This window comes from Bos grunniens, chromosome 5, assembly GCF_055505025.1.
Source record: "Bos grunniens cultivar Pamir isolate PY7600 chromosome 5, Bosgru_T2T1.0, whole genome shotgun sequence".
In the NCBI taxonomy this organism is placed as follows: domain Eukaryota; kingdom Metazoa; phylum Chordata; class Mammalia; order Artiodactyla; family Bovidae; genus Bos; species Bos grunniens.
Window position 1 is genome coordinate 39,601,500 of NC_141169.1, and position 23,527 is coordinate 39,625,026.

The window sequence follows — 23,527 nt, forward strand, 5'->3', positions numbered from 1 at the left end:
GTAGATTTTTTTTTTTTCTGGAATTCTCTTGCTTTTTTGATGATCTAGTGGATGTTGGCAATTTGATCTCTGGTTTCTTTGCCTTTTCTAAATTCAGCTTGAACACCTGGAAGTTCTCAGTTCATGTACTGCTGAAGCCTCGCTTGAAGAATTTTGAGCATTACTTTGCTAGTATGTAACATGAGTGCAATTGTGCGATAGTTTGAGCATTCTTTGGCATTGCCTTTCTTAGGGATTGAAATGAAAACTGATCTTTTCCAGTCCTGTGGCCATTGCTGAGTTTTCCAAATTTGCTGGCATATTGAGTGCAGCACTTTTACAGAATCATCTTTTAGGATTTGAAATAGCTCAACTGAATTTCCATCACCTCCACTAGTTTTGTTTGTAGTCAGGCTTCCTAAGGCCCACTTGACTTCATATTCCAGGATGTCTGACTCTAGGTAAGTGATCATACCATCATGGTTATCTGGGTCATTAGGATCTTTTATGTATAGTTCTTCTGTGTATTCATGCCACCTCTTCTTAATATCTTATACTTCTGTTAGGTCCATATTGTTTCTGTCCTTTATTGTGCCCATCTTTGCATGAAAATTTCCCTTGGTATCTCCAATTTTCTTGAAGAGACCTCTAGTCTTTCCGATTCTATTGTTTTCATCTATCTCTTTGCATTAATCACTTAGGAAAGCCTTCTTATCTCTCCTTGCTAGTCTTTGGAACTCTTCATTCATACAGATGTATCTTTTCTTTTCTCCTTTGCCTTAAGCCACTATCTTCAGTTCAGTTCAGTCACTCAATTCTATGGCATGTTCGACTCTTTAAGACCCCATGGACTGTAGCACACCAGGTCTCCCGACCTATCACCAACTCCCAGAGCTTGCTCAAACTCATGTCCATTGAGTCTGTGATGCCATCCAACCATCTAATCCTCTGTCATCCCCTTATCCTACTGCCTTCAATGTTTCCCAGCATCAGGGACTTTTCCATTGAGTCAGTTCTTCGTATCAGGTGGCCAAAGTATTAGAGTTTCAGCTTCAGCATCAGTCCTTCCAATGAATATTCAGGATTGATATCCTTTAGGATGAACTGGTTGGATCTCCTCACTCTCCAAGGGACTCTCAAGAGTCTTCTCCAACACCACAGTTCAAAAGCATCACTTCTTTGGTACTCAGCTTTCTTTATAGTCCAACTCTCACATCCATACATGACTAGTGGAAAAACCATAGCTTTCACTAGATGGACCTTTGTTGGTAAAGTAATGTCTCTGCTTTTTAATATGCTATCTAGGTTGATCGTAACTTTTCTTCCAAGGAGCAAGTGTCTTTGAATTTGATGGCTTCAGTCACCATCTGCAGTGATTTTGGAGCCCAAATAAGTCAAGTCTCTCACTGTTTCTACTGTTTCCCCATCTATTTTCCATGAAGTGATTGGGCCAGATGTCATGATCTTAGTTTTCTGAATGTTGCACCTTAAGCCAACTTTTTCACTCTTCTCTTTCACTTTCATCAAGAGGCTTTTTAGTTCTTCTTTGCTTTCTGCTCTAAGTGTGGTATCATCTGCACATCTGAGGTTATTGACATTTCTCCCGGCAATCTTGATTCCAAATTGTGCTTCATCCAGCCCAGCATTTCCCATGACGTACTCTGCATATAAGCTAAATAAACAGGGTGACAATATACAGCCTTGACATACTCCTTTCCCTATTTGGAACCAGTCTGCTGTTCCATGTCCAGTTCCCGACCTGCATACAGATTTCTCAAGAGGCAGGTCAGATGGTCTGCTATTCCATCTCTTTAAGGATTGTCCACAGTTTGTGGTGATCCACACAATCAAAGGCTTTGGCACAGTCAATAAAGCAGAAATAGATGCTTTTCTGGAACTCTCTTGCTTTTTTGATGATCCAACAGATGTTGGCAATTTGATCTCTGGTTCCTCTGCCTTTTCAAAAACCAGCTTGAACATCTGAAAGTTCACAGTTCACATATTGTTGAAGCCTGGCTTGGAGATTTTGAGCATTACTTTACTAGCGTGTGAGATGAGTGCAATTGTGCGGTAGTTTGAGCATTCTTTGGCATTGCCTTTCTTAGGGATTGGAATGAAAACTGACCTTTTCCAGTCCTGTGGCCACTGCTGAGTTTTCCAAATTTGCTGACATATTGAGTGCAGCACTTTAACAGCATCATCTTTTAGGATTTGAAATAGCTCAATTGGAATTCTATCACCTCTTCTAGCTTTGTTCTTAGTGATGCTTCCTAAGGCCCACTTGACTATGCATTCCAGGATGTCTGGCTCTAGGTGAGTGATCACACCATCATGATTATCTGGGTCATGAAGGTCTTTTTTGTACAGTTCTTCCGTGTATTCTTGCCACCTCTTCTTAATATCTTCTGCTTCTGTTAGGTCTATATCATTTCTGTCCTTTACTGTGCCCACCTTTGCATGAAAAGTTCCCTTGGTATCTCCAATTTTCTTAAAGAGATCTCTAGTCTTTCCCATTCTATTGTTTTCCTCTATTTCTTTGCACTGATCATTGAAGAAGGCTTTCTTATCTCTCCTTACTGTTCTTTGGAACTCTGTGTTCAAATGGGTATATCTTTCCTTTTCTCCTTTGCTTTTTGCTTCTCTTCTTTTCACAGCTGTTTGTAAGGCCTCCCCAGCCAGCCATTTTGCTTTTTTGCATTTCATTTTTTGGGGGGTGATCTTGATCCCTGTCTCCTGTACAATGTCAAGAACCTCCATCCATAGTTCATCAGGCAATCTGTCTGTCAGATCTAATCCCTTGAATCTGTTTGTTGCTTCCACTGTATAATGGTAAGGGATATGATTTAGATCATACTTGCATGGTGTAGTGGTTTTCCCTACTTTCTTCAATTTAAGTCTGAATTTGGCAATAAGGAGTTAATGATCTGGGCCACAGTCAGCTCCCAGTCTTGTTTTTGCAGACTGTATAGAGCTTATTCACCTTTGGCTGCAAAGAATATAATCAATCTCATTTTGGTATTGACCATCTGGTGACGTCCATGTGTATAGTCTTCTCTTGTGTTGTTGGAAGAGGGTGTTCTGCTATGACCAATGCATGCTCTTGGCAAAACTCTGTTAGCCTTTGCCCTGCTTCATTCTTTATTCCAAAGCCAAATTTGCCTGTTACTCCAGGTATTTCAGTCCTGAATATATATTGGAAGGACTGATACTGAAGCTGAAACTCCAATACTTTTGCCACCTGATGCGAAGAACTGACTCATTTCAAAAGACCCTGATGCTGGGAAAGATTGAAGGTGGGGGGAGAAGGGGCTCACAGAGGATTAGTGGTTGGATGGCATCACCGATTCAATGGTCATGAGTTTGAGTAAACCCCGGGAGTTGGTGATGGACAGGGAGGTCTGGCATGCTGCATTCCATGGGGTGACGAAGAGTCAGAACTGGCAGCTAATGGGCAAAGCGTTTCCTCTGCCCTCTCCCCCTGGTGGAGCTGCATGTATACCACGGGCGATTTCCCACCATCGTTTTTTTTTAACATCATTTTTATAAATTGGAGTTTAGTTTCTTTACAGTGTTGTGCTATTTTATGCTCTACAGCAAAGTGCATCAGCTATATGTATACATATAGCTCCTCTTTGTCCCCACGGAACATTGAAACACAGGTGTGGAAAACAAACATATTGCCTGCATGTCAACTGTGCTTTTCAGTAGGTTCTCATTCGTTATCTATTACATACATAGTTGTGTATATATATGTCAATACCAATCTCCTAATTCATCCTAGCACCCCCCAATTCTCTTGGTATCTGTACATCTGTCTCTATTTCTGCTTTGCAAATAAGTTCATCAGTACCATTTTTCTACATTCAACATATATCTGCTAATATATATTTGTTTTTCTCTTTCTGACTTCACTCTGCATGCCAGTCTCTAAGTCCCTCCATGTCTCTGCAAATAGCACCATTTTATTAATTTTTATGGCTGAGTAATATTCCATCACATATATGTGCCATATCTTCTTTTTGCATTCCTCTGTTGATGGACATTTAGGTTGCTTCCACGTCCTGGCTATTTTAAATAGTGCTGCAATGAACACTGGGGTGCATGTGTCTTTTGTAATTATGGTTTTCTCTGGGTATATGACCAGGTTCCCAGCATCCTTTTATACCATGCTAAACACGAAGGCCCAAGGCATGCATGCCAACTCACAGCTCCTCCAGCTCAGGAGCCACCTCCTGGACCAGGGCTTGGACATCAAACAAGATAGACCTGGGGTAAAGTCTTCATTTATCTGAACTTTTCCACTTCCAAAAAAATAGTACTCTGGTAAGATAGACTCAGAAGTCATTTCCCAGGCAGGCTACTGTTTACTTGCTTCCTGGGAACCAGGAGCTGCAGAGTAAAAGAGCTGGGTTGTCCTGCCAAAAAGTAGCATCACTTGCCTGGGATCCATATTTTGGTCGATTATCATGTTAACTAACCTAGGGCCTGATTATTCATTTTTGAGATCTCCAGAATGGAAAAGAATATTTGATATGCCTACCAGTAGACATCCTGGTGCAGTTTAGTACTGAGAATTACTGACAGGACTAAGAGTAAGGCTTGAGTCATGGGTGAAAAGTGGGATTAGAGGAACCTGTGCCAAGCAAGAACCAGCCTGGTTCCCTCATGAGCAGTGAAATGGAGCAGCCCTCCAGACATCAAGGGCATGTTCAGGGATGCAGCAGTCCCTGGTCAATAAGAGGTGAGCAGTCCCAAATAACACTCCATGTGCTTAGGGGAACACCTCCTTTTGGGGTTTCTGAAGTGACCCTCCCACTGGAAGGACATGAGAATAGACAAGGATCTTGGTAGATCTATTCTTGTAGCTGCCAAAAAAAAATCTGAATTTTTTAGAAGAAAGCAAATGCTTGGGGGGAAAATAATTCTTGGAGTAAAGAGAATAAGGAAAGAAAAAATCATATAGCATTGATTAGGTGCTGGTAAAGGCATGGGCTGAAGTTGAAGGAAATTGACAGGACTCCTATGAGAGATGCATTGACAAGTTATCAGGAGTTGAGAGACATCTAATCTAGCACCAACTCCTGCCATTGCTAAGACATCTTGTTAGTTCCATTGCTTTATTTTTTTTTGAATTTTTAAAAAATTTTATTTTATTTTTAAACTTTATAATATTGTATTAGTTTTGCCAAATATTGAAATGAATCCACCACAGGTATACATGTGTTCCCCATCCTGAGCCCTCCTCCCTCCTCGCTCCCCATACCATCCCTCTGGGTTGTCCCAGTGCACCAGCCCCAAGCATCCATTGCTTTATCCCAGCCTATGAAAATCAAAGCCCAAGGATGCCAAAACAGAATGGGGATACAAATCTGGTCCAAGATGTTAGATTTATTCCTCTGTTAAATCAGTTGAACCCAAAGCTGATTGGCCAGTATCTTTGTCTAACCTCTAGCAGGAGACCCAAGTCTTTATGCTGTGATTAAAATGGAATGGCCTAAGGGCAGAGAATAAACCTCTTTAAGATTTGAGATCTTCCTCAGTTTATGATGAAGTTATAATCTGTTAAATCCCTCAAAAGTTGAAAGTACAATAAATTGAAAATGCATTTAATGTACCAAGCATACTCAACATTGTATCTTAGTCAAACCTGCTTCAGAACACTTACATTAATCTAAAATTGAGCAAAATCCTCTAATATAAGAGCTATTGTATAATAAAATATTGAATACTTTGTATAATTTCTTGAATAATGTACTGGAAGTAAAAGACAAAATGGTGTGTGGGTACAGAATGGTTGTGAGCGTACCAGTTGTTTACCCTCATGATAGTATGACAAACCTACACAGCATATTAAAAAGCAGAGACATTACTTTGCTGTGGGTCAAAGAGTCAAAGCTATGGGTTTTTAGTAGTTATGTACAGATGTGAGAGTTGGACCTTAAAGAAAGCTGAGGGCCGAAGAACTGATAACTTTGAACTGTGGTGTTAAAGAAGACTCTTGGGAGTCCCTTGGCCTGCAAGGAGATCAAACCAGTCAATCTTAGAGGAAATCAGCCCTCAATGCTCAATGGAAGGACTGATGCTGAAGCTGAAGCTCCACTATTTTGGCCACCTGATGCGAAGAGCTGACTCATTGAAAAAGACCCTGTTGCTGGGAAAGATTGAAAGTACGAGAAGGGGATGACAGAGGACTAGATGATTGGATGACATCACTGACTCAATGGACGTGAGTGTGAGCAAGCTTTGGGAGATGATGAAGGACAGGGAAGCCCGGCATGCTGCAATCCATGGGGTCGCAAAGAGTCGGACACAACTGAGCAACTGAACAATAATGATTAACTGGCTTACTGGGAGCTCAGTCTCCCAGTATGCCCTGCCCAGCATTACAAGAGAGAGTATTGTACCACATATCACTAGCCCTAGAGAAAAAAAATTCAAATTCAAAATTACAGTTTTGAGTGCAGTTTCTACTTAATGTGTATTGCTTTAGCACCATCACAGTAAAAAAAAAAAAGTAAGTCATACCATTGTAAGTCAGAGATCATCTGTATTGGATATATATTTTTAAAAATTGTTTTTTTGTTTGGCTACACTGGGCCTTGGTTGCAGCATGTGGGGTCTAGTTCCCTGACCAGGGATTGAACCTGAGCCCCCTTTGTTGTGAGCATGGAGTCTTAGCTACTGGACCACCAGTGAAGTCCCTTTATTGGGTACTGATACAAGGATATATATTGTCACCCTACTTATTTAACTTTTGTACATCATGAGAAATGCTGGGCTGGAGGAAGCACAAGCTGGAATCAAGATTGCTGGGAGAATTATCAATAACCTCAGATATGCAGATGACACCACCCTTATGGCAGAAAGTAAAGAAGTACTAAAGAGCCTCTTGATGAAAATGAAAGAGGATAGTGAAAAAGTTGGCTTAAAACTCAACATTCAGAAAATGAAGATCATGGCATCTGGTCCCATCACTTCATGGCAAATGGATGGGGAAACAATGGAAACAGTGGCTGGCTTTATTTTTGGGGGGCTCCAAAATCACTACAGATGGTGACTGCAGCCATGAAATTAAAAGACACTTACTTCTTGGAAGGAAAGTTATGACCCACCTAGACAGCATATTAAAAAAACAGAAATATTACTTTGCCAAAAAAGGTCAGTCTAGTCAAGGCTATGGTTTTTCCTGTGGTCATATATGGATGTGAGAGTTGGACTATAAAGAAAGCTGAGCGCCGAAGAATTGATGCTTTTGAACTGTGGTGTTGGAGAAGACTCTTGAGAGTTCCTTGGACTGAAAGGAGATCCAACCAGTCCATCCTAAAGGAGATCAGTCCTGGGTGTTCATTGGAAGGGCTGATGTTGAAGCTGAAACTCCAACACTTTGGCCACCTCATGCGAAGAGCTGACTCACTGGAAAAGACCATGATGCTGGGAAAGATTGAGGGCCAGAGGAGAAGGGGATGACAGAGGATGCGGTGATTGGATGGCATCACCGACTCAATAGACATGGGTTTGAGTGGGCTCCAGGAGTTAGTGATGGACAGGGAGGCCTGGCGTGTTGTGGTTCATGGGGTCACAAAGAGTTGGACACGACTGAGTGACTGAACTGAACTGAACTGATACATGGTGTTTTGTAAATAAAGCTGGAAAGAAAGAAGGCAATATTTGGAACCAATGGTGAAACTTGCTGGGAGCATAGTGATACCAAGGTAGAAGCACTGAGATCACAATAAAACATCATATAGGAAAAGGAGAATGCATGAAATGTGCTATAGAGGCATCATCTGTATCTGGATGTTTAAGGTGAGTGGTTGTTATCTATGAATGGAGAGCCACGTTATTACCAGCTCACAGCCAACTATAGGGCAAAGCATATACCAACTCTCTATGTCCTAAGGGAGCCGTGTAACCTTAGGGATACCAAGACCTAGCAGAAGCATTCCTCTGTCCCTCCAAAACATTTCTCTCATTGACCCAGTGAGTCTATAAATCCCAGTTCCACAAATTAATTCCTTTAGAGCCAAGAACAGAGACTTGCCCCTAAGAAGGGCTCAATAAATATTCACTGACTTCTGTTGAAGAATGGTATCTGGAAAGCTTGCCAAATAATACTGAGAGCCTCTATCACTTATTTATATTTTTAGGCAAATGTCTGTATCAGTTAGGAATAGTTTATTCCTATAAGCAGCAAAATACCCAACTCATAATGCAAATAATATTAACATCTAATATTTATTGACTAACTATAGTTTGGGGAATACACTGTTTACATGTATTAACTCACTGAAATGTCACAACAGTCTTATGTGCTGGGCTCAGTCATGTCTGACTCTTCTCTAGTCCATTGGCTGTAGCCTGCCAGTCTTATGTGCTCAGTTGCTCAGTCATGTCTGACTCTTCTCTAGTCCATTAGCTGTAGCCTGCCAGTCTCCTCTGTCCTTTGAATTTTCCTGGCAAGAATACTGGAGTGGGTTGCCATTTCCTACTCCAGGAGATCTTCCCAATCCAGGGACTGAACCCCTGTCTCTTATGTCTCCTGCATTGGCATGTAGATTCTTTACCACTGTGCCACCTAGGAAGCTCCCAATAACTTTATGAGATAAGTATTATTATTACTGACATAATTTGGATGAAGAAATAGGTACTAAGAAGTTAAATAATTTGCTCAAGGTCACACAGCTAGAAAATTGCAGAGCTAGAATTCAAGGGGCTAAATAGAAATAATTCTTTCACATAAGAAATCTGGAAACTGGTGAGCCTGCAGTTGGTTCATTCAGGGACCTGCCTTGTCGGGACACTGGGGTGGTGCCTCTGACATCTTCTTGGCTTCTTCATGCTCACAGCATGGCTGCCAGAATATTAAGAATCACATCCCACACAACTGTGTCCCAACCAGATGTCACAGGAAAGTTGGAAGAAGGTCCCACTAAAGAAGGAAAAGACTTATAATGGGGAGATGGTGCCTGTGAAAGAAATACTCCCATTTTATGCCTTTGAAAAATCAGGTTAGTGGTAACTTTAGTTAGCAGCCTGTCCCTCCACAGTTATTTATAGCAAACATCAGGGTGCAATACAAAGGCAGAAGGGCATCAAGGCAGGAAAGCAGAAGCTCTTTAGGTACCACTGTTATAGTACTATTACAGCACTTAAACATTATCATCATTGTATGTTGGGTCTGTCCTGCCAGATGGTGCATTTCTTACGGGAAGAGACTGAAACTTGGTCACATTTGTAGCCCCTGACACACACTGGGCTCTGTCTTGTTCCTTAGAAGGGGCTCCATTGGAGACAGTGGGCTTCATTGGCTCACTCACCAAGTCCTGGAGTCTGCCTACTCTGCTCTCTATACAGGGTAGACTGATGGGTGGTAACTCATTGTGGATAATAAAAATCACAACCCAACTTCTTTGTCTTTTAGAGGGAAAGACTTCATTCTCTTTAGTATTAGCTTTAATAGGGTAACATTAATCTGAGCACATTATGAATTGTCTTAACACTGTGTTGCATTAAAAAAATATTAGCCTAATATTAAAAAAAAAATCCCAAGAAAATTCATTTAGCCCTCACTTATGTCTCTCAACAATGGTCCCAAAGGAAATTCCTTTACAAAGAGTAAAACTACCTAAAGTAGTTTACCTAAAGAAAGTCCTCTTTCCCATGTGCCCTAGCACCCTGTATATCACAGAATGACAGTTGGCCCCAGTCTCTTCCCATCTTGGGCTCAAAGTCCTGGCGGCTATCTTTCTTTTTCCCTCGGGCTCTATCCCACCCTTCTCTTCTTCCCCGGTGGCTAAGATGGTAAAGAATCTGCCTGCAATGCGGGAGACTCAGGTTCAATACCTGGTTTGGGAAGATTCCCTGGAGACGGGAATGGCAACCCACTCCAGTATTCTTGCCTGGAGAATTCCATGGCCAGAGGAGCCTGGTGAGCAACCGTCTATGGGGTCGGAAAGAGTTGGACACAACTGAGTGCTGACACTTTCTGTCCTTTGCCCCTTTTCATATGAATCTAGTTTCTCTAGAATTTTTTTCAGTTTTCTTGAGGAACACAACCAAAAACACAAATAACCATTTTTCTTTTTAATCTGGAAAAGAAAGTCCTGTGTATCAACATTTTTTATCTTTATTACAATAAAGAAGGATACAAAACTGCAGAACATGACATGAAAATGAACACAATGTTCCAAATCAACTGCTTTGCTGTACAGGCTTCTCAAAAACTTCATTTCTAGGCCAAATTTTACAACCTCATTTTGTTTCAATGTTATCTGATCTATGGGCATAATGATTGTAAGTACTATAAGGTTAGTGTGAGGGTTAAAATAATTCATAAATGTAAAGTACTACATGTAAAGAACTGGAGAAGGAAGTGGCAATCTACTCAAGTGTTCTTGCCTAGAGAATCCTTTGGACGGAGGAGCCTGGTGAGCTGCTGTCCATAGGGTCGCACAGGGTCGGACATGACTGAAGCGACTTAGCATGCATGCATGCATTGGAGAAGGAAATGGCAACCCACTTCAGAGTTCTTGCCTAGAGAATCCCAGGGACAGAGGAGCCTGGTGGGCTGCTGTCTATGGGGTCGCACAGAGTCCGACACGACTGAAGCGACTTAGCAGCAGCAGCAGCATGTAAAGAACAGTCCCAAATAAAAGGCAAACAGTCAGAATATGTCATAAATGCAACCAGAGACAGACCTAGAAATAGGCTGTTTGTGGAATCTTAGGCTTCTAGCCTGGTAACTTCAAGAAAGGTTTTATGTGAATCTAGGGTTTATTGTTCCTTCCATATTTGTAGCCTCCATTTAAGATGATTTCTATTCTCAGTTGTGTTCTGGAACAGACTTGCTCTGGCTTGAGAGTGTGACTTTATCATAAGACAAAAGATAGATTAGGAAAATATACATATTGCACTGTTCTGTTGAGGTAAAGACCAGTGCATTTAAAAATGTAAGCTTTTGGTTACTATGTTCATATCATAGTGTATGGGCATAGTTTATAGTTTGGTTTTGAGAGTTTTTCTGGCATTAATTTTTTAGATCATGTGTAAAAAAGTTACTGTTTGAAGTTTTAATTATATTTTTATGCTTTCAAAGTAAATGTTTAATTAAAATGGTCATCATTTTTTACTTGATTTCATTTCAATACAAAATTAAAACAAAAGACTACCGCTAGTGTGATATCTCTCCTCAACTCCCAGGTCAGCGGTAGCTTGAAATGGTGGTAGTGCTTACACTATGGAAATCAATGTCAGCTATAATAATGACTTTTCCTCCAGAGAGCCAGCTATTTCACTTTGACTAGTCCACTCCAGTACTCTTGCCTGGAAAATCCCATGGAAGGAGGGGCCTGGTGGGCTGCAGTCCATGGGGTCGCTAGGAGTCAGACATGACTGAGCGAATTCACTTTATTTTTTCACTTTCATGCATTGGGGAAGGAAATGGCAACCCACTCCAGTGTTCTTGCCTGGAGAATCCCAGGGACGGGGGAGCCTGGTGGGCTGCCGTCTATGGGATCGCACAGAGTCGGACACGACTGAAGCGACTTAGCAGCAGCACACTACTGCCTATAATTCATTTTTTGGTTTGGTTGAACCAGGGATAGGCACACTTTCTGTAAAGGGTCAGATAGTAAATATTTTAGGTTTTGTGAGTCACACTGTCTCTCTCACAGCTACTTGACTCTGACCATGTAGGGTGAAATCTGCTATAGACAGTAGGCAAGCAATAGGTGTGTTCCAATAAACTTTATCTATAGAAACAGACAGTGGGCTGGGTTTGGCCAGTGGGACATAGTTTGCCAAATTCTGGTCTGGTCAGTTTTCACAATTTCTTCTTCAGTTGCTAGGAGTTAGAGGGCAACAGTGAGCAGTGGGGTAAGGGAGTAGGAGTCTACAAAGCCAGAAGCATGGGCTATAGGAATTCTTAACCAATGTCACTTATACAACACCTGACCTGTCTAATTAGCTCTCCTAGTGACTGGTGCCCTAGGATGCTGAACACTAGAAATCAGTGGGCTTCCCTCAAGCAAATTTTTTTTATCCCCAAATCAGTTTTTGTTTATTTCTAAACTTGTTTGTATCCACTGTGCTTATTGAATAAACTTATTATTTAATTCAATATTGCTAAAATGGGTACTTAGGAGAGTGAAGCAAAGAGTCTTATTGTTGAGTAACTTAATACAGATGAAGGACAATGATGAGTCACTCACTATAAAAGAACATCTGTTGAAAGCCTTTGATTGTGTGGATCACAACAAACTGTGGGAAATTCTTAAAGAAATGGGAATACCAGGCCATCTTACCTGTTTCCTGAGAAACTTCTACCTAGGTCAAGAAGCAACAGTTAGAACTGGACAAGGAACAATGAACTAATTCAAAATTGGCAAAGGAGTATGACAAGCCTGTACACTGTTACCCTGCTCATTTAACTTATATGCTGAGACATCATGTGAAATGCTGGCCTGGATGAATCACAAGCTGGAATCAAGATTGCTGGGAGGAGTTTCAACAACCTCAGCTATGCAGATGATACTGCTCTAACGGAAGAAAGTGAAGAGGAACTAAAGAGCCTCTTGATTAGGGTGAAAGAGAAGAGTGAAAAAGCTGGTTTAAAACTCAACATTCAAAAAAATAAGATCATGGGATCTGGTCCCATCACTTCATGACAAGTAGAAGAGGAAAAAGTGGAAGCACTGACAGATTTTATTTTCTTGGGCTCCAAAAATCACTGCAGACAGTGACTGTAGCCATGACATTAAAAGACACTTGCTCCCTGGAAGGAAAGATATGACAAATCTAGATGGTGTATTAAAAAGCAGACATCACTTTGCTGACAAAAGTCCATTGAGTCAAAGCTATGGTTTTTCCATTAGTCACGTATGGATGTGAGAGTTGAACCATAAAGAAGGCTGAACTCTGAAGACTTGATGCCTTTGAATTGTGGTGCTGGAGAATACTCTTGAGAGTCCCTTGGACAGCAAGGAGATTGAACCAGTCAGTCCTAAAGGAAATCAACCCTAAATATTCATTGGAAGGACTTATGCTGAAGCTAAAGCTGTAATACTTTGGCCATGTGATGTGAAGAGCCAAATCATTAGAAAAGACCCTGATATTTGGAAAGATTAAAGGCAAAAGAAGAAAGTGGCAGAGAATGAGATGATTAAATAGCACTACTCTCTTAATGGACATGAATTTGAGCACATTTAGGGAGGTAGTGAAGGATTAGAAAGCCTGGTGTGCTGCAGTCCGTGGGGTTGCAAAGAATCGGACAGGACTTAGCATCTGAACAACAACAACAAGAAGACAATTGTAAAAGATTTTGTTTGTATTTGGGAGCTTTACAAGCATCTTGATGTTCTTGTCCACATTTTCAAAAAAAGCAAAGGTATCTGTGATAAACATGCATTTGAGATGTGGTTGTTGAAGAATGATTCAGAATTAAAATCAGCAGGACAATCAAATATTACTCCCATTTTATCAGATAAGAGAACTTTTACCATGTTCAACTGAGCACAGGCAGCCCAAAGACAAGGCATCTCTTTCTTTATTTACATATACATATGGATATGGAATACATATGGATTCATATGGAATACATATGGATCTCTTTCTTTATCTCACACCATGAATTCTTCTTTTTCTTGTGAAAGGAATTAATTTTTTTTCCTGGTCACTGGAGTGACCACTTATATAGATCAAAGAACAGTGTACTTACGCCATGTAGCAGAGAAAAGTTAACTTTCTTCAACAATTACAGGTTCCAAAGAAATGTTTGTTGAATGAATTAAGGCTTTAGAAACTCAGGGAAATTTGTTCATAGCGAGGTCTCATTCTGTATTGAATGACAATTATTTCAAGGAGAACACATTCTATAGGTATTGAAGAAGTAAATGTGGAGGATGAGGATGGTTGAATTGGCCAACTTTATCAGCAGATGCCTGGGAGGAGGGCTGCAGGATGGGATTAGGGGGAATTCAGGTTCAGGTGTGATTAATTTTTCCGCTTTAAAGGTGACAGAGAAAACACTTGCTAGGCAAGTGGATATTATATAACTTCAAAAAGTTCTGAGTTTAAAAGAAGTTCTATATAAAAGTTCTGTATACAGAGAGGAAAGTTCAAAGTACAGAACTTGCCATACACAGTGATGATTCCCAAGTCACACTGATGTTCTAGGTGATTCCAGAGTTTCAGAACCAGTTTATTAGATGTCACAGAGTTGCCAAAAAATTCTTATTAGATAACACTTGAAAATTTCAGGAAAATTGAACACTGACTATTGAAGAATTCAGAAAATATAGAGAATTAAATAAAAACCACCTTTGGTCTCATTACCTGGAATGACTACTGTTGAGATGTTGGTATTTGTCCTTCCAATATTTTATTCTAGATTCAGTCCAGTTACTAGTCATTATATAGTGATTTCTTAACTAGTGGGGGCAAAATGTCATTTATGATAGCTATGCCCTGATATGTGTTGGGGTCCTTGGTTTCTGACCCCTGACTCTCACACTTGTTCTCTGCCATATCCTGACACCCAGAAGCTCTCTCTTCATGGTCCCTACCATCTTGCCATTTGTTGGTTCCTTGCCTCACTTTCCCTGAGGCTTCTGAGATGTCTTTTGTCATTTACCTTATTTTAAATCACTACACTGATTTATTCTTCTTACCACACAAGCTAATAAATTCAGTTTTCCTATACCAATGGCAAGGATCTTTGGGGCTGAGCTCACCCCCACTGTTTTTCATGTTTCCCTCTAGTTCCAAGCAGCTGGAAACAGTTTAAAGTCTCAGCAACCTGTTCAACAAAGAAGCTAGGAGGTCAGGGGAGGTAGGTGTGGGATTCACTTCTAACACTGGGGGAAGGGGGCTGTCTGTGGTCACAGTAGGAAAGATTGTGATGTTGAATTCATAACAGGTTGTGAACTTACTCTAACACAGCTTTGAATGTTGTATTAAGTTCATTTTTCTGCTTTATGGTACTCATTGCATGTTGTTCCCCATAATGGGATATTTAAGGGAAATATTCCCAGGAATTAGAGATGACCTCAATTAACTTAGTTATTTGGTTATAAGTCACAGAAAAATGACTCTGGATATTTTAAGCAAAACTAGAATTCCTTAGAAGGAGATGAAACTCTCAAAAGACTGACAGGAAGAATGAAGTACCAGAGCTGGGAGGTGCAGTCCCAGGCACCTCTGCCGGGTCTCTTTAGTGGGACCTGTTCAGTAATCTTCCTGCCTGAGGCCCCAGATGGATTAACTCCATTGGTTTCTGTGATGCTTAAGGCCCTTTGGTGATTCAGAGTCCTTTGTGAGAGAGGTTGACTGAGCTGAGCTTTGCTCCTGGCCAGCCCCTGACTATACAGAGAGGAAAGATTCAGATGGAACGAGCATCAGAAACTCTTGGCTTCCACAGTGGGGAAGACATCATACTGTCAGGAAGGAGGAAATGAAGCCTAGGCATCCAAAGCATGCTTCAGTGATTTTCTTAATTGAGCAGTGGATAAAATGAAAAACATGAGCTGGGATTTGGCCCATGCATGACATGGAAAGAGCTGCCAGCACTGTGTCATAAAAGCAGATAAAAGTGAAGGTTCTGCAGGCAGAAAAACTTAGTGAAAACCTAACTCTATCACCTATGAATTGTGTGACCCAATACAGATTACTCAGCTCATCTAAGCCTCACTTTCCTACTTGGTAAGAATGGACATTGACTTGTGGTCAAGGTTAAATGAAATAATATATGTGAAGTACTTACCCAAGCCTGATGCGCTACCCATAATGCCAGCATCGTTATTGGAACTTTGTTGGACTGCCAGCTCTGAAATCTGTCATCTCTCATTCTCTGTTCCTCAAAGTGAGTAAAGGATGAAGAACAAGCTTTCTGAGCTGTTGCCCAACTGACATTATACATGTGGCCACATTTGTTTATAGAAAAGCTTAATTAATGATCTCTTTATGAATAAGCACACAATTCATCTAATACATAACTCCCATGTCATTTTAAGAAACATGTATTAGCACACAGCAGTCCGTGGATGAGTGCCTTAAGGCCTCTCTTAGAAGCTCACAGTCTGTTGCTGTGGAATAGCTTTTTGAAGGTTGGGAAACTGTAAACGACACATGTCCAATGGTGGGAATGAAGATGGTGCTTAGGGGCACACCACAGTACATGTGAAAAGAAATTATCATCAACATAATTGCAATCGGCTTCCTGACCAAGTATATTAGACCCTGTTATAGCTTGCGTAGTATTACTCATGTGAAGACATATCACTATTTAAATCATATCCATTGACATAAGGCAACAGCAATAGTGAAACCTTGTTGAAAGGTGAAAGTGAAAGTCTCTCAGTTGTGTCATTCTTTGCGACCCCATGGACTTTACAGTTTGTGGAGTTCTCCAGACCAGAATACTAGAGTGGGTAGCCTTTCCCTTCTGCAGGGGATCTTCCCAACCCAGGGATCGAACTCAGGTCTCCCGCATTGTAGGCGGATTCTTAACCAGCTGAGCCACAAGGGAAGCCCAATAATACTGGGGTGGTAGCTTATCTCTTCTCCAGTGGATCTTCCTGACCCAGGAATTGAACCAGGGTCTCCTGCATTGCAGGCAGATTCTTTACCAACTGAGCTATTAGGGAAGAGAACATAGTAATACTTTTCCTAACTTGATTTCTTGCTTCTAGTTTCCATTTTAAGCACTTTCAAGCACAGACATCAGATTTTCTTCATTTCTATTTATCACAAATGCTCAATTGTTCTCAATTGCTGTAGAATTAATTCCATTCTTCCATTCATTCTTTCAATCAACATTTATTAAGCTCCTATTCTGTTTCTGTGAGTTCCTTTTTTTCTCATTTGTCTTATTTTTACTTTAAATTTTGTTTCTTGGTTTCTGTTTATATTTTGAGTATAGTTTAATGGGTTTTTCTATCATCTCACTCAAATCCAGGAGCTGAATATAAAAACCTTCAAATTTCCAACTCAATTCTTTGCTGGCAAATTTTATACATTGAAGATAAGGTGGTCAGTCAAGGGTCATACAACCCTCTTGACCACTTCTTTTGTAAATTTCACAGGTAATAGAGCACTTCATTTTAAAATGTGGGGGTCATAGGTTTCTTTTGTCTTGAGACCTCAAATCAAAGTGAAATAAAAAGAAAAATCTAACATCCTTTAACTCAGGTGCATAGAGTCAAAGACTGAGAAAAGACGGTTAAAAGTTGCAATAATTGAATGTAATCCTTAGTATATTTCTCATGAAGACAGTCAATTGTTAACAGTGATCCAGAATGGGTCTATTTTGAAGAGAACCCATCTACTCCTCATTGACCATGATAGCCCAAGGCGCTGGGTTTGAGATTATTCAAGCAGGAAACCAGTGCAGTTCAGATGGAATGTCTCTTCTCTTGCTCTCTTTTCCTCTCGCTGAAAGAATGAGGGGTATTTTAATTGTGAAAAGTTTAGTATTTTCCATTTTAAAAATGAGACAAACTGCGTTCTGTCCAAATAGATTGGATCAGGTTTAATGGATTAATAAGAGCAAGAATTGAGTTGATCTCAGAGAGGGTTTCAAATATTCTGAAAACAAAATATACTTACTGGGTGTTTATGCAGTCTTTTAGAATCAGCTGTTCTATATGGGGGTTGCTATTAAGATATTCATGTGGGAAGATAAATTTTTCCATTTCAATTAGGCTCTGAGACTGTGATCTCAGTTATTTTGTGACTCCAATAACTGTTGATCTCTCCTTACTAGCAGAACTTGCAATCAGACTCTTGTTTCACCATGTGGTTTTATCAGTAAGAAATAAGACATATCTAAGATTTACATTTTACCATATCCTGAAAGGTTTTGGGTTACCATGTTGAACTTATGTTACATGAAATCACACATGAATCTAGAGATAATGGGTTTTTGACCCCCCCTGATTTTTTGTTAAAATGGATCCTAGCGCAGTGGGATTCATCCTTGCTTTTGGCAGAAATGATGTTAGGTATTCTGTTGCTAAGTGTGAGCATAGAAGATGAGATTTAAAAAATATCATCAGCTAGCCACAAGTCATCAATATAGTTAAAGCATATAAATGGTAATACTTCAGTGGTTTTTTTTCTTTTTTTAAAATATTTTCCTCCTGCAGAATGAGAGACAGAGCTTAGAAAAAAATTTTGTATCATTATTTTAATTGTAAAACTACACAGTCAATGTAATCAATAATCAGATACAACCATGTCACAACAGAAATTATTTTCATTCTAAATCATGACTTTTTATTAAACCATCCCCATTGTTTATATGCTTACATAGCACCATAAATTCAGCTCATTATAGCAATGCATATGAAATCCATCCCCTCTTTGCCTCTTATCCATGAAGCCAATTATATTTATGAGTTTGCCTTGTAGTTTCATAATATGTAGCTTCACCCTTCTAGAGTCTCACCTTAGGACGTTACCTTCCTCCTTTACCTTTGTTCCTTCTGCACAATTTGCTATACTTTGCTTTTGTGTGAATCTTGCTCTAATTTCTCTTTCCCACAGAAGTCACGTGATGGTCAAGGTATGTGCGGCCTTTTCTGTGAGTGTCCTTCACTGACCTCATGGTCCAAGTCTTTAGTCCAACTGAACTCATCTGTGTGTCACTGACAACCAGGCCTGTAACATCCCACCAGGAGCCACCAGAAGCTGGCAGAGGTGAGAGAGCACCCTCCCCTAGAGCTTTCTGGGGGAATGGCTCTGTTGACACCTTCATTTCAGACTTTCGGTGTCTAGAACTGTAGATTTCTACAGATTAAGCCATCAGGTTTGCGGTAATTTGTTGTGCACCTCTAGGAAACCAATATATAAACTACGACTTATTTACAGCCTATTGGGAGAAGATGAATGTACCCATAACTAACAATGTAATAAAGGTATAAGAGCTATATTCATTCATTTGACAATTATTTATTGAACATCCACAATGTGCCAAGCACTGGGGATACAGAAATGAATGATGGAAGCAAACAACCTCACCCTCAGGGAGGGCACATTTTAGTGTGGAGGAGACAGATACAAAACCAAACAAATCAAGCAAGCAAACAAACAAATAATATGGCAAATTAAAAGGTAGTAAGTTTTATGAGGGAAAATTAAAGCAGAAAAAGAAAGAGGAAGTCCCAGGAGGGAGAGCTTGTCACACTTAGACACTGTGGTCAGGAAGTATTTCACTGTGAACTCAACATTTGCACAAAAACCTGGGGGAGAGGAGGGAGCAAGCCATGCAGGTATCTGGGTGAAGAGCAGAAAGAACAGGCAGTGCAGTGGTACTGAGCCAGTCAGAGCAAGGGGACATGTATTGTTAGCATGCAGTGACCAAGGCGCACGTCATAGGAGGTCAGATTAGTCATGGTGGTGGTAATCAGCAAGGTCTTGAAGCCACAGTGGAACTTTGGCCTTTACTAGTGGTTCTGATTGGACGTTATTGGGGGTTTTGAATAGCGAAGTTAAACAATATGACATATATTTTGCAAACTTTTTATTGAATAATATGTACATGATGTATATCTCATATATACTTATATTAAATATAATTGCATATTGCATACATAAATGTTCATAAGTATGCAGCTCAGTGAGTTTACTCAAAGTGAAAATTTAAAAGTGTGTAACTAGTTTCAAGTAACTTACTACCAGCACCCCAGAAACTCCTCTGTGTCTTCTTTCCAGTCACAAACTTTTCCCCTTCCACAAGGGTAACCTGTACTCTGACTTCTAACGTAAAAAATTAGCTCTGGAATCTAATAGTATGTCCTATTTTTGTCTGAATCCTTTCATTCAACACTGTGAGACGCATGTAGCTGTGGCTTTGTTTATTCCCATTGCTGTATGGTATTTGGTTATATGACTATAGGGCACAATCAAATCCCATGGGGCTTATTTATCCATTCAGATACAGATGAATTTGTGAGTTTTTCTGGAGTTTGCTATTATCAAAAGTGCTGCTCTGAGCGTTCTTGTGTAATTTTACATGACAGTACATATACATTTAGTTGGATCTATGCCTGGGAGCAGGATTGTCGTGTCATAGAGTATAATTTTTGTTGAGTGTGCTTACGTTTAGTAGATATCATCAATAGTTTCCCTTTGTGAGTATACACACCAGCATATGAGAGTTTCAGCGGCTCTGCATTCTTGGTCTGGTCTAATTCTCATTTCAGGCATTGTGGTGGTGGTGCAGGACACTCCATTGTGGTCTAATTTTGTAGTATCCTGATGAGTGATGCTGTTGAGCACCCTTCTTCATGTGCATGCTAGTTACTTGGATGGATTCTTTCCTGAAATGTGATGTATTTGAGAAGCATTGCTGTGGCTGCTGTGTTGAAAGTAGACTATTCAGGCACAAGTATGGAAGCAAGGCTAGTTAAAAGGCTAGTTTAATAATTAGGTGAGACTAAATGATGGTGTGAACTAGGGCAGTAACAGCGGAGGTGGTGGAAAAAAGGTCAGATTCTGGAGTATATTAATAATTTGAAAGTGGATGAGAACACTTGTTCTGATGATAGTCATGATCTGTCATGGTCTGGAAATAACATGAGGATTAAGATAGTGATGTTGATATCTTAGGAAATATAATTAATCTAAGATCTACTACTTCTTGGCGTGGTTTGGGGCAAGCTGTCTCCTTTCTTTGTGCTGCCATTCACTCACGTACAACGTGGAGAGAGTAACAGGGTATATCTCATAGAGTTGCTGGGAGAATGAATGAGATAGAGCTCTTCAGAATTTTACTTTAGAAGAGTAAGTTCTTAATACAAGTTAGCTGCTATTATGATTTGTGCTAAGTTCAGCCAAGATAGCTAGTTCTGTGAATTGGCCACAGATAGCTGCCATCCGACCAACTCATGAGGCAACTTTCAAGCTGTCATACCCAGCCTCCTTACACATGAGGTGATCTTGGCCTAAGTCCCAGACTCCTCTTGTGCCCATTCTGTTTCCTCTCCCTCACATTCAGGACGTCTGTCTGTAACCATCTTATGGCTGCACATGCTCATGTGGCCCCTTTTGCCCCACTGTCTTCTGGGCATGAAGTTGGTGTTACGCTTTCCTATGTACCCATTATGCATTATTGCACCTGTGTGCCTGCAGCCTTCATAAGCATCTTGTCATCATTACCTATTTTCCTGCCCTGATTTTGACTTTAATCACTCCCCAGGCCCAGTAGCTTTATGGTTGCCATCTGAGTTTTGAACCAAACAGGGTGCTGATGTTGCTTTATTTGTGAATGGATTTTTCAGCTTCTACCCCTGCAGCAAAATCAAGTGACATGTATAGTCCTAAATGTATAACCTCTCTCTAAAATTTAGGATCCTCCAATACAACATCCAGACCTGATAATCTTCCAGGGCCCAATGAGCCTTGAGTAAACTGAGGGCCTGAACGTGCACCACTAAAGGTCAAACTGCGGTGCGCCTGCAGGCCCTCCCTTGAGAACTTCACTCATCTAGTCCAGTCTGCTCGGAAAGCCAGCTGGTAGAGCCCTCTTCCTTTCCCCACCTCCCTCCCTCTCTCCCTCCCTCCTTCAATCCCTCTCTTCCTCTCTCCTTCCTTTTCTCCTTCCCTTTCTGTTCCTCAGCTATTAAAATAACAATTTCATGGCCAATCAGAGGCTATTTCACAACAATACCAGCACTGTCATTTTATATCACAAGGACTTAATTTATATAGCACAATAGAATACCTAGAGCTCCTACTAGGTTTCAGAAAATATTTGGAGATTAACAGGTGATTTGTATATAATATTCAAAATTATTGAATTTTATGCATGCTTAGTTTTCCAACCCTTTAAAAAAAGTTCTTCAAGGGCAATGTATTTATTCAACTCTCTCTCATAGTACAATGCCTTCTATAAAGTACATAATGAGTAACTACTTTTTGACTAGTAATCCATATAACTATGAGCTGGGTTGTTTTCATTTTTACCCCGAATACCAGTATTATTTATATGCTTCCCACACAATACAGATCATTGGAGGTTAAAATGCCCTCCTAATTTTAAGGGCAGTTGTTCACAGGGTAACAAAATATTTATGTCTGGCATATTAGTTTCTTAAGAGAAACTAATTGCTTAAGAGAGTACCACAAACTTAGGAGCTTAAAACAATACAAATTTGTTATAGTTCTGGAGGTTAGAAGTCTGAAGTCAGTTTCATTGGGCTAAAGTCAAGGTGTTGGCAAGGCTGGCTCATTCTACAATCTATGGGTGGGGGGTGGGGGAATTCATTTTCTTGTCTTTTTCAGCTTTTTGGCTACCTGCATTCCTTGTCTTGTGGTCCCTTTTTCCATCTTCAAAGCGCCTTCTTCCAGTTTCTGCTGCCATCATCACATCACCGGCTCCTCTTCGATCATAGTACCTCCCTCTGCTTCTCTCTTCTGAGAACTATTGTGATTACATCAATGGCTCACCTGGATAATCCAAGCTACTGTCTCCATCTCAAGATCTTGAATTTACTTGCATCTGCAAAACTTGTTTCCATATAAGGAAACATATTCAGAGTCTAGGGATGAAGATGTGAACAACTCGGGAGTGGGTGGGCATTATTTTTCTTACTAAACCTGGCTAATGTTAATTCAAACAAAAAGGCAAAATAAAGAAGTTACTTGAGATACAGAGTCACCCAACTGTGCAGTATTCTGAAGGTTAAATGAAATCGGAAATGAAGAAATGTGGGGAAACCATGAATATTACAGAGGGCTCATCTGTCAGGTGGCGAGTGAATCTTGATGATGTGTGATGATTACTTACCATCCACACAGACTGTCCCACGTGTACTGCTAAGTCACTTCAGTCGTGTCCCACTCTGTGCGACTCCATAGACGGCAGCCCACCAGGCTCCTCCGTCACTGGGATTCTCCAGGCAAGAACACTGGAGTGGGTTGCCATTTCCTTCTCCAATGCATGACAGTGAAAAGTGAAAGTGAAGTCGCTCAGTCATGTCCGACTCTTTGCAACCCCATGGACTGCAGCCTACCAGGCTCCTCTGTCCATGGGGTTTTCCAGGCAAGAGTACTGGAGTGGGTTGCCATTGCCTTCTCTGGTCCCAGGTGTAACGACCTTATAAAGCCAGAGAGGGCATCAACAGTTTATTAGATCCCATGATGGAAGCATCTTAAATGGATGTGGTCTAATTGTCCATTTTTCATCTTTCTTGGTGGCTCAGATGGTAAAGAATCTGCTTTGCAGGATTCTTGCATTGCAAGAGACCCCGGCACTATCCCTGGGTTGGGAAGATCCCCTGGAGAAGGGAATGGCAACCCACTCCAGTATTCTTGCCTGGAGAATCCCTTGGACAGAGGAGCCTGGTGAGTTACAGTCCATGGGGTCGCAGAGAGTCAGACATGACTGAGTAACTAACACTTTCACTTCAAGGGTGGGTGTTTGCATGTATGTTTGGCAAATTTCTCTTTATTCATAATTTTTTCTTGAAAAGTTGTGTACACATAAATTTTTACATAAAAATACTTAAATGGACTTTCTTTATTCTCATCCTTTGTGTGCATGTGTGCTAAG